Consider the following 12,387-nt stretch of genomic DNA (forward strand, 5'->3'; position numbering starts at 1 on the left):
ATTTATACAAATAGCCTAGGTTGGAATGGATGGGAAAGAGCTCATGAAAGAGGCCATTCTTAAATGGACCTTGACGCATAAGTAGGATGTGCAGGCAGAGAGAATGGGAAGTTCCCTCCTGGAGAGTGACAGTCCAGAGTAGAGGCTGGGTGTGAAGCAGGTGTTTGTGGAAGAAGTCATATGCTAACAAGAAGGGGTTGGGGGGGGGGGGTGATGAGAGTCACCTTGTTGATGCTTATAGGTTAGTGAGACTTGGCTGAAACAGATGAGATTGAAAAGACTTTATAGTAAACCAGACAAATTGTTCAATGGTTCAACTTACTTTCATTTGCTTAGAAACCCAAATGCCAGACTCCCGAAAATAGACGATAGAATTACCTGGAAAACTTTAGAGAGTAGAAATGTGCTGGCTTCTATTCAGCCACCCCGCTAGCCCTGATTTAGTATTTTAGAAACTTCGAAGCAATTAGGGATAGTGGTAAAGGTAGAGATTCTGATTTTTTTTCTTAAGTTCTCCAAATGCAACCAATAATATGAGCCAGTCATGTAACTTTTAAAGAGTTTCATCCTCATATATGACAGATGGGTAATATAAAATAGCTCTTAAATACCCACTCTCCTGGGATATCTGGGTGGCTCAGTCGGTTAAGCATCCACCTGCAGCTCTGGTTATGATCTCAAGGTCCTGGGATCAAGCCCCACACCAGGCTCCCTAATGAGCAGGAGCCTGCTTCTTCCTCTGCCTGCCACCCTCCCTGCTTGTGGTCTGTCTGTCTCTCTCTGTGTCTGTCTCTCTCTGACAAATAAAATCTTTAAAAAAAAATAAGAAAAGAAAAATATCTCCTTCCCCAATTTACGTGATCCTAACAGAGTTATGAGGTTGCAGGTAATAAAAACCAATTCTGACTCATTTACGCAGAAAAGAAATTGAGTGCCAGAATATTGGGTAGCTCACAGAAGCCCACAGCAGTGTTGAGGTATGGACTCAAGAGAATGGGCAAGGACCAAGTGGCCAAGAACACGCCCAAGGTCATGGCACAGGAACGCTCTGCTCCGGATACCCCAACTGCCACCACTACGATTACTAGACCCTTGTGACTAGCCTTTATCTGTCCCTGTGTCCTAGAGTGTCAGACAAAAGCCTCCAGTGGGCCAGATCTAAGTCATGTGCCTGTGGACTGGTTCCCAGGAGTGGAGACAGATAATAAATGTCCCTTCCCCACCAACCCTCATGTAATAGGAGCTTCTCCAAATCCAAAAGCTGATCAAATGACAGAAAACCCCCTGACCATGCAGGCAGAATGAGCTAGAGAGATGGTCTCCTCCTTCACCACCTCCTTTCCAGGTGTCCACACCCTTTCCTTTCCCTGCCTTTCCTCTTCTCCTTCACTGCCTTTCCCAGATACCCTGTTCTCTCTCGGGCATTGGCACAGCTGGTAAACCACCAAACTCAGTGTGATTGGTTTAGTGCTGGTCACCTCTCTTCATGGAGGCCCTTTCACCCAGCTCACCACCACATCCACAGCCCTGCCTACAGCATCCCTGCCTCCGAAGGCAGCCACTCCATCACGGGGTGGTCCTAAGTGTTTAAAACATCATTGTCTTTTAAAGCCAAATATCTTCCATCCTTTATATTTTTCTTACAGGAACTACCCCTGTAAGTTGTGACACCTTGAAGTGGTCTACAGCTTTCCTCATATAACCATTCATGTATTTGTGTACAAAACCATTATATCCCTCCTACACCCCCTCCATCATCTTCTCCAGGGGAAGCCTCCTTAAGTTTCTTCAGTGGCTCATCGTAAGAGGATTGCCATCTTCTCATCCTTGAACTGAATCAAACTCTCTATGTGCAATCTTATTGGAAAAGAACTGTTGCCTCCTTTGATGTGAACAATATACTTCTCTTAGTAACAATGCCTCCAGTTGAAATGCCTCCAGTTAGTTCTGTTGTGAGATTGACTGTCCATGAAAACCTGTAGATTTGTATTGAAGCTCTGTGGGGCTTGTTTAAAATAACCCCATAGGATCAGATTCTGATGCAGGAGCCTAGGACCACATCCTGGCACCAGCGTTTAATACCGTTAAATTCATGTGAGAGAAATTCCACATTCCTCTATGGAAAGAAAGACTGAGAAGGTGAGTTCTAGATGCTGGAAAAATGAAGAGCACAAACCAGCAAGAAGACCCAGTGTTGTCCTCTTTACTTCTAGTAAGTAGATCCTTCCTACAAAAATAAATAGCTAACACGGTCTTGATGAACAGAAAATGGTATCAAAACACAAAGCTTGGTTTGCAAAAAAAAAAAAAATTTTTAAAGAGAGTGCACATGAGCAGTGTGGGGAGAGACAGAGGGAGAGAGAAAATTTTAAGCAGAATCTGTGCTGAACGCAGAGCCCGACATGGGGCTCCATCTCAGAACAGTTGAGGGTTTGGCCAGGACTCCGGGATCATGACCTGAACCGAAGTCAGATGCTTCACTGACTGAGCCACCCCGGTGCTCCTCTTCTTTATTATTATTAAGTCAAGTTTATTGAGATAGAATTTGCTTACACTTTTAGCCTAATGAATTTTACCCAATTCCAGAAGAAAGTATTAAATGCAATATACTTCAAGTACAAAACTGAGACATTATGCTAACATAACAAAGAAACTAAAGGAAGACCTTTCCAGTTGTGCCAGTCTATAAATTCTGACAAACATGAGTCATGTAAACTACAACCTCAGTCAAGAGAGAACCATTCAACGTTGGCTAATTGAACATAATAAATAAAAAATAAAAAAAAAAAATTAAAAAAAAAAGAACCATTCCATCACCCTAGAAAGTGGCCCCTTATGGCCAAACCCTCTCTTCATCCACAGCTTCTGGCAACCACTGATATGTTCACTGTCCCTATTACTTCGCCTTTCCAGAATGTTGTGGAAATGGAATCCTATAGCCGGTAGCCATGTAAGTCTTTCATTAGCCTCACGCAGTTGAGATTTACCTTGTTACACGTATCAGTAGCCCTTCCTTTCCACTGGGAGGAGTCTTCCAGGGTTGTGCAAATGTGTCACAGTGGAAGGAGTCTTCCATGGTTGTACAAATGCGTCACAGTGGGTTTCTCTGTTTGCTCCTTGAATGTGTCGGTATGTCAGAGCAAGGTCTGTGTAATGTCTCAAGAAAGAGGTTTTGTGCCCCTTTGCTCTCACCAAATGCATTCTATTGGACAGAGAAATTGCTGCTCTCATATGTGATTTCTGTTCTTCAGTCATGCTAGATCGTTATCTTTATAATGTCTCCTGAAGCCTGGAAAAAAATATGGCAAGTAGACTAGACAGAGGATGTGTGTTTCCTTTTTCTTTGCCCACAAGCGTCAGTACTAGATTTTTGTCTATTTTAAATAGAGATCTTATTTCTAGCTCTTATTACACTTTCAAGCCAGTTTCAACTTTTCTTTTTTTTTTTTTTTTTTTTGGTTTTCATTTATTTGTTTGTTTGCTTCTTTTTAGGAAAAAATCTGTTTCACCTTCTTTAAAGGAAAACTGCCACTTCTTTAATATTAGGACTTTCTTATTGAATTATAATTATTATATAAACAGGGATGCCAGAATTTTAAAACCTCTTTCAAAGTACTGTTTTCATTTTAAAATTGGACGCGTTCCACTAAATGTCTATGGTAATCATTTTGAGATATCTCTGCCAGGAGATATAGTATGTCATAAAGACTGCACTCTGAAATTCAGGTTAGAATGGAGAAGGGAGAGAGTGATTTGAAATAATTATGTGATGGGAACGTCTGAATTCATAACCTCTGTATACCTTTGATTTATAATTTTGGTAAAAATTACTTCTAAAGAAAGCCTTCTTGGATTTCATGACCTCAACTGAGAACTTATGGGTTGCTGATTATAGCAGGGAGATTTACTTGAAAGAGTCCAAGCTAGGCTGGCTAGGGTGAATTTGTTGTTTGCTTTTTAACGGGGGCGATCTTAGCTTACTGCCTCCTTAACTAAAGAACAATTGTTCAGATTATGTATCTGTAAGCACAGTTTTTAAGCTAACTACAGCTCTGGAGACAGCCCTTTAAGGATACTAGATGCTGCTGTCTTCCTTTCCTATCTATAACTAAATACACTTTCCATTAAAATCTGGAAAGTATTATTTTGGAACTTGACCGACGAACCTGAACTCATCTGGAAGGGGGAAAAGGGAGAGACGAGCTAAGAAATTTGGGGGGAAATCAGAGCAGTGAGGAAGGATGTGGGCTTTCTCACCAGAGAGCAAACTATCCTTTAAATTTAGAGGAATTCAAGCAGTGTGGCACAGAGATCACCAAATAGATCAGTGGCACAAAGTAAGGAATCCCAGATAGGCCCATGTATGTCAGGAAATTTGGTGTGTGCAAAAGGATGCAGTTGAAAACTGGAGGATGGATGATAGTCTGCTTCATGGATTTCATTGCAATAATGAGCTGAAACTTTTATAGGAGACTGTGACGTTAAGTCCTGCCTTAAAAATCGATGAATAAATTCCAAATGGGGTAGAAAGCTACATGTAAAAATGAGATCTGTGAGGCAGCTGGGTGGCTCAGTGGGTTAAAGCCTCTGCCTTCGGCTCAGGTCATGATCCCAGGGTCCTGGGATCAAGCCCCACATCAGGCTCTCTGCTCATCGGGGAGCCTGCTTCCCTTCCTCTCTCTCTGCCTGCCTCTCTGCCTACTTGTGATCTCTGTCTGACAAATAAATAAAATCTTTTTAAAAAAATGAAATCTGTGAACATATTAGAAGAAAATAGAGTATCAGCTAGGGCAGGGAAGCCTCCTAAGTAAGACCATGAATGCAAGAGGTTGTAAAGGAGAAGGAAGATTAAACTTATGGAGAGGCTGTAAGTTGAACATTATAGGAATGGTTTGGAGGGCGATATGAAGGAGCGACTTGCACGTCTCTCTCTCTCCCCCTTTGCTATGTGAGTTTTTGGAAGAGCATATTGACAAACTACTTACGTTTCTCAACGTGCTCACCGCCGTGTGTGGACTGTGGCACGTGCGTGTGTTTTTGGGTAGGTATTACTAGTTCTAAATCCCTTGCTTACTTGCAGTGATTCATGTTTCAAAAGTGTAGCTCCACGTCTAAGCATATTTTTGTAAAATTGTCGTATGTTTTGAAAACCATTGCCTTGTTGCTGATACTCAAAATGCTGTTTCTCCTCATTACTTCTTAGTGCCAAGGGTAAAGGATTCAGTTCTGTTATTAGATACGTTGTGGCTCTTGGCTTGCAGTGTGCTTGGGAATCCACTGCGTTCTCGGAGAGAACATGGGAGGCAGGGATGAGAGGTTGTAAAAGAGCCATGAACCTGCTTTAAGGTGTACACGGTCTTGCTGATCAACATGACAAGCTCGTGGACACAACCAGAGCACATTCTGGGGAAGTGTTATCATCAAATGCCAAGTTGGATGTAATTGGCCAGAGGCTGGGCACTGGAGGATGTCTTAACACCTGTGTTCTATGGAACCTCAGAGGGGACCAGCCTCTTGAGGGGTTGGGAAGAGGTGCATCAAGGAGCTTAACAATGGTAGACAGACATAACTGGAAATTTTCCCTGTCCTCTTGCTCCTTTGAAACGAGCATCTTTCTAACTGAGCCTGTACTCTGAGTTTGGGGTGATCCACATGTGACACTCTAGAATGCTCAATTAGAAAGCTGACATGCTCGTGGGGGCTCCAGGAAAGCCAACTTTCTCTGAGTATGTGGGGCAGAGCCCTAGGGCTGGTATCCACTTCCCCGCCATGTTCAACTTCATGTGGGTTTTCCTTCTTGGCCTTCACCAATGGGGATTTGTGTGTGTAGTTAGTTGATTTGTCTGCCTATGCAGCCCAGCGGGCTTGGATGTAGTCATTGTGAACATATTCCAGGTATTGCATGTGTAGGTGTCATGCTTTATATCTAAATATCATTTAATTCTCAAAGCAACCCATATCAGATGAGGAAATGGAGGCAAAAAGGGGAAAAATGCATAATTCATTTTAAGGTCCTATAATGGGCAAGTGACGGAATCTGGATTCAAACCCAGATCTGCCAGGCTCCAAAACCTGGGTTCTGTCCAATGGGCTGCTAGGTCTAACCCAACCCGTTCCCCAGTGAGCATCACTTCTCCCTGTGGCACAGGAGATTTCTGGAAGATCTTCCTGACCATAATGCAGCCTGTTCCTAAAACAACAGCTTTACCATCTCTTTCCCTCTGTACAGAAGGAAGAAGGTGCTCTGGACCAGGAGTCCAGATGGGCTCAGTGCAGCTCCATCATCCTCATTCCTAAATTCTGTCCCTGATAGACGGGAGGCAGCGCATCTTCCTTACCCAGCTCACAAGTTTGCAGTGTTCGGATAATGATGACAATAGGACGACTGTTACTGACTTTGGAAAGATGTGGAGTTATACAAAGTAAGGAGGCATTAATGATGTTAGTGAGTGTCTGAAATGTAATCCCAGCTCTTTTATCCCTCCACGGATGTGCTTTGCCTGACACAATTCTCTTGACCTTCCCTTCCACTGTCTTTTCCACAGAAGGCTGCGAGTAGCAAATCAACTTTATTGTACAAGGAAGGGAAAGTAGTCCCATGAGATGAAGGTACCCATTAGAAATGTGGGCATGTTTGAAAGCAGATATGACTGGGGACTCCTCTCTTCACAGGAACTTTTAGGTGGGGTCTGAACAGTGCGAACGACTTGAGTCTGTAATGCCGTTAGGTAGCATGCCTGTCTGTGCATGGCCAACAAGATGACGGTCCACTTCTAGTGCTACAAGAAAAGGAAGGAGCGGCTGTCAAGTTAAAGCCTGTGTTCTGATAACCCAGTGCCGTAGGGGAAGGACACAGACAAAACCGAGCCCCTTCCAAAGTTTAGGGTCCTTTAGAAACCTGTGGGAAACATGGATAATACACGTTGACATCTTTATTGGGTTTGTTTGCTTTTTAAATACCTTCTGAAGCATGTTTAGTGAGGAGAGAAGCTGACATGACAGCAGTTAATGCCTGTTGGCTCCGACCCAGGGGGAAACCACCACTCAGTGGTTTGAGCTCTCTGAAGCTCACTGTACCACAAGACCCCACCCTAGGGCAGGAGGTCACACATTACAAACCTGTGACTGGGAAGTTACCGAGAACTGGCAGTGGTGTTCCTGAGGTCATGTTGTTAAAGGTGATCATGGAGTCAAGTTCAGTGGCCTTGCTGAAAATCAGAAAATAAAAGAATTGCTTAAACATTTTCCCTCCAGCATGGGTTAAGAGTCTCAGAGCGTGGGGCATCTGGGTCAAGCGCCTGCCTTCAGCTCGGGTCATGATCCCTGCGTCCTGGGATCGAGCCCCGCATTGGGCTCCCTGCTCGACAGGAAGCCTATTTTCCCTCTCCTAATCCCCCTGCTTGTGTTCCCTCTCTCACTGTATCTCTCTCTGTCAAATAAATAAATAAAATCTTTAAAAAAAAAAAAAAAAAAAAAGAATCTCAGAGCAGATTCTGAATGGGAAAACAGTTGGTGTTCTTGTGACTCAGAAACCCAGACAACTTCCTCTCACAGAGATCAGCTCTAGCCACCCTAGTGGTTTTGCCCATTGTATGGTGTTAAATCATTCCCCCTGCTTGGTAACATCCCTGTGGCTATGCCTTTTTAAAAAGTCCTGAAAGACAAGGAGTATAAGGGCACTGATGGTTCATATAAACAAGGAATGTCACAGTGATGATTCTCCTGAAGGTGACCTTCACCAGATCTTTGGGTTCCGCTCATCTGATCAAAATGCACACATAACCTCTGTCTCTTGCTCTAGCGAATGTTGCTGCTGTTTGTTGGAGTAAAGACTATTCGCCCCCTAACGTATTACATAAGGAGAAATGATTACAAGTTGCAGCTGGAAATATCTCTCATGTTCTCATCTAAATACCAAACATAATAATTTTTAAAATAAACTAGGACATTTTATACAATTCAGATGCAAAATTCTAAAGATCAATAATTAAAACAGCAGGCTATTGTTTTTCCTATTATTGATACCACAACTATCCCATAGGTAGTTTTTCTCTGTATTTTAAAATGTATGTTTTAAATATTTTAAAATGATGCACGTTATTTAAATTCGAGTCAGTAAATTGTCTTTGTCCTTACGGATTAATCTGAAATAAATGACACAGCATACATTACTTGGGAAACAGGGAAATACACCCTGATATTTTTAAAGATTATATTAAAAGGGGTTTTAAAGCCCTTTAAGAGCATAGTTACTGGATTTATTTAAAATTACTTGGTTATATGACCATGAAAAACATGATGAAATTATTTTAAGCAGGTCTTAGAGGTTTTACAAGATTTCATCCTATTGTGAAAGAAGTTCAAGAGTCAAAAAGTCTTGGGAAAGCTGAAGGGGGCAGAAGGAGGCTGTGTTCATTTCCTAGGACTGACACAAAAATAAATCACTAATGCGATGGCTGACAATAGGGCAAATGTCTTTTCTCACGGTTCTGGAGGTTAGCGATCCAGATCCAGTTGTCAGCAGAGGTGGTTCCTTCTGGAGTCTCCAAGGGAGGAAGCACCTCTTGCGTCTCTCTCAGCTTCCGTCTTTGCAGGAAGTCCCTGGCATTTTCTGGCTTGTGGACGCATCACTCCAACCTCCACGCCCAGCTACACAGCCCTGCCTTCTCTGGGTGTCTGTATGTTCTCTTCTGTCTCTTAGAAGGACACTTTCATTGGATTCAGAGCCCACACTGATCCACCATGATCTCCTCTGGATCCCCAATTAATTACGTGCAAGGACCCTATTTCCGAGTAATGTCACATTCTGAGGTTCTAGAAGATTCTGAAGTAACCTGTGCTTCTGTTGGAACATTCTTCATATAATTAGTATTTTAAAATGTAGAGAATATAAATCTACATTATATATCTTTATTATTTTATATCAATATTATTTTATTAAATATTTACCCAGTAGCTAATATATTTTATTAATATCTATTCATTTTTATTACTATTTTATATAAAATTCCATTTCTGTGATGTATAATTTATAATATAAATAATATACATATTAATATATGTGTTATATATGTTAATATATAGTATAATTTATTATAGTATAAATAATGTTAATGATATAATATAATATATATGTTAATGACATGTTAATTATATAATAATACAATATGTAAATAATATAACATGTCAATTTAATTCATAATACACTATAATAATTATATAAAGTTAATTAGAAAACTGACACATTAATTTGTAACATTAATTATAGGTTGACTGAAACTCTGTGAGGGCAGAAATCAGCTGCCTCATTCACTGTTTTGTCTGCACTGAGCCAGCAAGCCTGCACTCAGAATTTTGAACCTTATTCTCCTCATATCATCCCCTTAATTTTCAGAGAAAATATGTTCCTTGGCACGAGTCTGACTCCCTTCTGGGTCTGCTTAGTGAATGCCTCACGGAAACTCCCCTTGTGAGTGTTGGGGGCTGGGGCAATAGTTGTGTGTTTTTTCTCTTCAGCCTCCACATTCACCCGTGGAAGCTGGGGAATGATTTATGGTTGGATTCGGTGTTGTGTGAGGGGTGTCTCCATATTGTCTTGAAATCCAAGGCAAGGCATTTTAAATACAGCTTTATTCATTGGCCCTGTTGGGATTTAAGACAAGAATGAAATCTGAAAACTCACTTTTCTTATTTGTTCTTCCCGTCAGTTTCTCCCCCCCCCCCTTCTATCTCTCATCTCTGCCCTAGGGAAAGAGAGAATTGGGACATCTCGGTTTTAAAAACCAGACATTTTCTACAGACCAGGTCTGGGGACTCTGATCTGGAACTTAAGCCATTTGAAAGAGTCGTGGAACTCTACATCAAAAACTAGTGATGTACTGTATGGTGACTGACATAACACAATTAAAAAAGAAATAGTCTGTGAGAGGCCCCTTTGGACTTTGAAGTGTATTTGCTTATAGGTTTTGAAGTTATTTCAAAGTGAAATTGGGCCTTGTAAGCTTTGTGCCTGATAATTTAAAAATCCTTCTTTTTTAGTTCTTGAAGAAACAGCAATATTGAAATTTCCACAGATCTGCTTCATCAGACTTAGCTTTTCCTTCCCTTAAGTCATCCAGGAGATCATGTCCTTTTGCCCAAAGCCAAAGTACGTTGTGAGAAGAGGTGATGCCAATATGTAAATCCTTTGAGGAAGTTGGACAGAGAAGGGTAAACAGATCTCATGTTGATCCTCTCAGTAGACCATAAAAGCAAATTTTAAAACTGCAGTAAGTCTCTTTAGGAGGAAATGTCTGAAGAGAGCTCAGGATGTAAGGTGTTAATAACAGAAAAAAAAAAAAAAAAGAAAAGAAAAAAAAGAGCTCTCCTAGTTGTGGAGAGTTGCTGTGTTCTCTGACAGTATGGTGTCCTAGGGCTTTCCCTGAGCCCATGTGGAGTTAAGTATCTGGTGAATTGGGTGCCCTGATCCCCGACCTGTGACCCCTGCCGGCCTCATAAAGCTCTAGTCTGTGTGAAAAGTCTGTGTGAAAAGCTGTGGTTTGTCCTCACTTGGGGAAGTCAGAACAAGTGAAGGTGCCCCTTTATCTGTCAGAAATGTTTGAGTCTAAATGGAACAACACCACAGAGGAAAACTCTCGTGTTTTTTTTCCCTCAGAGATTTGAGAAGGTCCTCTGGTCAGTGCTTTTGTTTCTCCCACTTGCACAGTCTTCCAGATCAAGCTCTTCCTGGTGCGCAATTCAAGAAATAACTTTTTGGGGTGTTTGTTTTTCTAGGTGGCCCATGGCTCTGATTTTGTTTTCGGATGTTTTCCGTTTGCTTTGAGCTGGAGGGTTCCAAGTTTAGTGTGTACCGTCTGCCAGCTATTTCCTGTTGAGAACGCTTGGTAACAAACTGAGTTCCTCATATTCTAAGACATGCCTGTGACTCAAATACCCACACCTGTTTGCACCTCATACAAAAGCAGAATTGGCTCTTCATGCCAGGGGTGTTTTCCCCTGGAGTTGAAACCCTGTGTCTACAGAAACCCTCTCCAAACATTTAAAAAAATATAATGTTCACTAAGGGCATTGTAACATGTTGAAACATTTAATATTAAAAGCAATTGGGCTTTTGAAACCCCTGCCTCAAAAAAGTGAAAGAATCCCTTTTAAAGGAGGTGGCTGAGCCAAAAGGGAGGGTTGTCCATATTTCTGTGAGAAATGGCAGAAAGGTGCATCAGGAAGGAGTGAGTGCTGAGAGAGGCAGCGTCTCTCTCGCACACATACACGTGCGTCTGATTTCGTCGTGGCAGTTGCTCGTGTCGGTGCAAGCAGCCCACGTGTTTTACAAAATACTAGGGGTCAGCTCATCTCACAGCTTGGGCTGGGCAACCTCCCAGGTTCCACCCGGAGTGCTGGGGCGGTTCCAGGGGCTCAGGGACCATCCTCAGAGTTCAGGTCAGGCCAGAAAGCTTGCAACTGCTCTGGGAGTTGCTCTGACCCCAGCCAGATGGACATGGAAGCAAAACAAGAGGCCACCCTTGGTCTGTGTTCTTTTTTTTTTTTTTTTTTAAAGATTTTATTTATTTATTTGACAGAGGGAGATCACAAGTAGGCAGAGAGGCAGGCAGAGAGAGAGAGGAGGAAGCAGGCTCCCCGCTGAGCAGAGAGCCCGATGCGGGACTCGATCCCAGGACCCTGAGATCATGACCTGAGCCGAAGGCAGCGGCTTAACCCACTGAGCCACCCAGGCGCCCCATTGGTCTGTGTTCTGAAAGACATGTGTCTCTTCTTTCTCTGGCAGAGAAGATGGCCTGCGGTTGGTGCTGGCTGCCTGTGCTAGCCTGATCCCCCATGGCACACGCAGGACACACACTGCAGTCCATGAGACCCTCAGAATGCCTCCCTGTGAGAGCTCTGTGTCTAAGACACATTTGCCCTGCCTCTCCAGATCTTCAGTTTTGGAATCATTTCTGAGTCTCTGCCTGTCCCTGTGAATTTGATCTTTCTAGAGACTCCTTTTCCCTGGCTTGACTGTGGTTCTCTCTGCTCCACTCAGACCATAGAATCAGCTTTGATCACTCTCCTCTGTGAGTTGCCCTGTCCAGGATTTCAGACTGGACAGGGGCAACAGACAGGTCTAACTGGTCGACCTGTGATTACCTAGCAGAATTCTGAAAAGGCAAGGAGCTGACACTGGCATTTATTATGTGCCAAGCGGGAAACCAGCCTGCTTAGTCCGTTATCATCTGTAATCCTCCCCATGACGCCATAGGTCTATGAATCGGAGGGGTTAGTCTCGGAGGTTAAGTGTCCTGCCCACAGGCCCAAGTGGAAATGCTGACACCTGAACCAAGCATAATCTTGCTCCAGATACTTGATACTGGGGTGAATTTTGGTGAAATTGTT

General features: G+C 42.6%; 1 protein-coding gene and 1 long non-coding RNA gene across 8 annotated transcripts in view; one reads left to right on the forward strand and one right to left on the reverse strand.

Annotated features, from left to right (window-relative positions):
* PDZD2 (PDZ domain containing 2) overlaps window positions 1-12,387 on the forward strand; it is a 355,674-nt gene that overhangs the window by 235,874 nt on the left and 107,413 nt on the right. The gene's annotated exons all lie outside the window — the stretch shown is intronic.
* Window positions 6,558-8,534, reverse strand: LOC131831622 (uncharacterized). The gene is made up of 3 exons (XR_009353729.1): window positions 8,462-8,534; window positions 7,138-7,208; window positions 6,558-6,779 (listed from the first exon to the last, which is right to left on the reverse strand). It is a non-coding gene; the product is annotated as an uncharacterized LOC131831622 (long non-coding RNA).

Source organism: Mustela lutreola, chromosome 5 (genome assembly GCF_030435805.1).
Source record: "Mustela lutreola isolate mMusLut2 chromosome 5, mMusLut2.pri, whole genome shotgun sequence".
In the NCBI taxonomy this organism is placed as follows: domain Eukaryota; kingdom Metazoa; phylum Chordata; class Mammalia; order Carnivora; family Mustelidae; genus Mustela; species Mustela lutreola.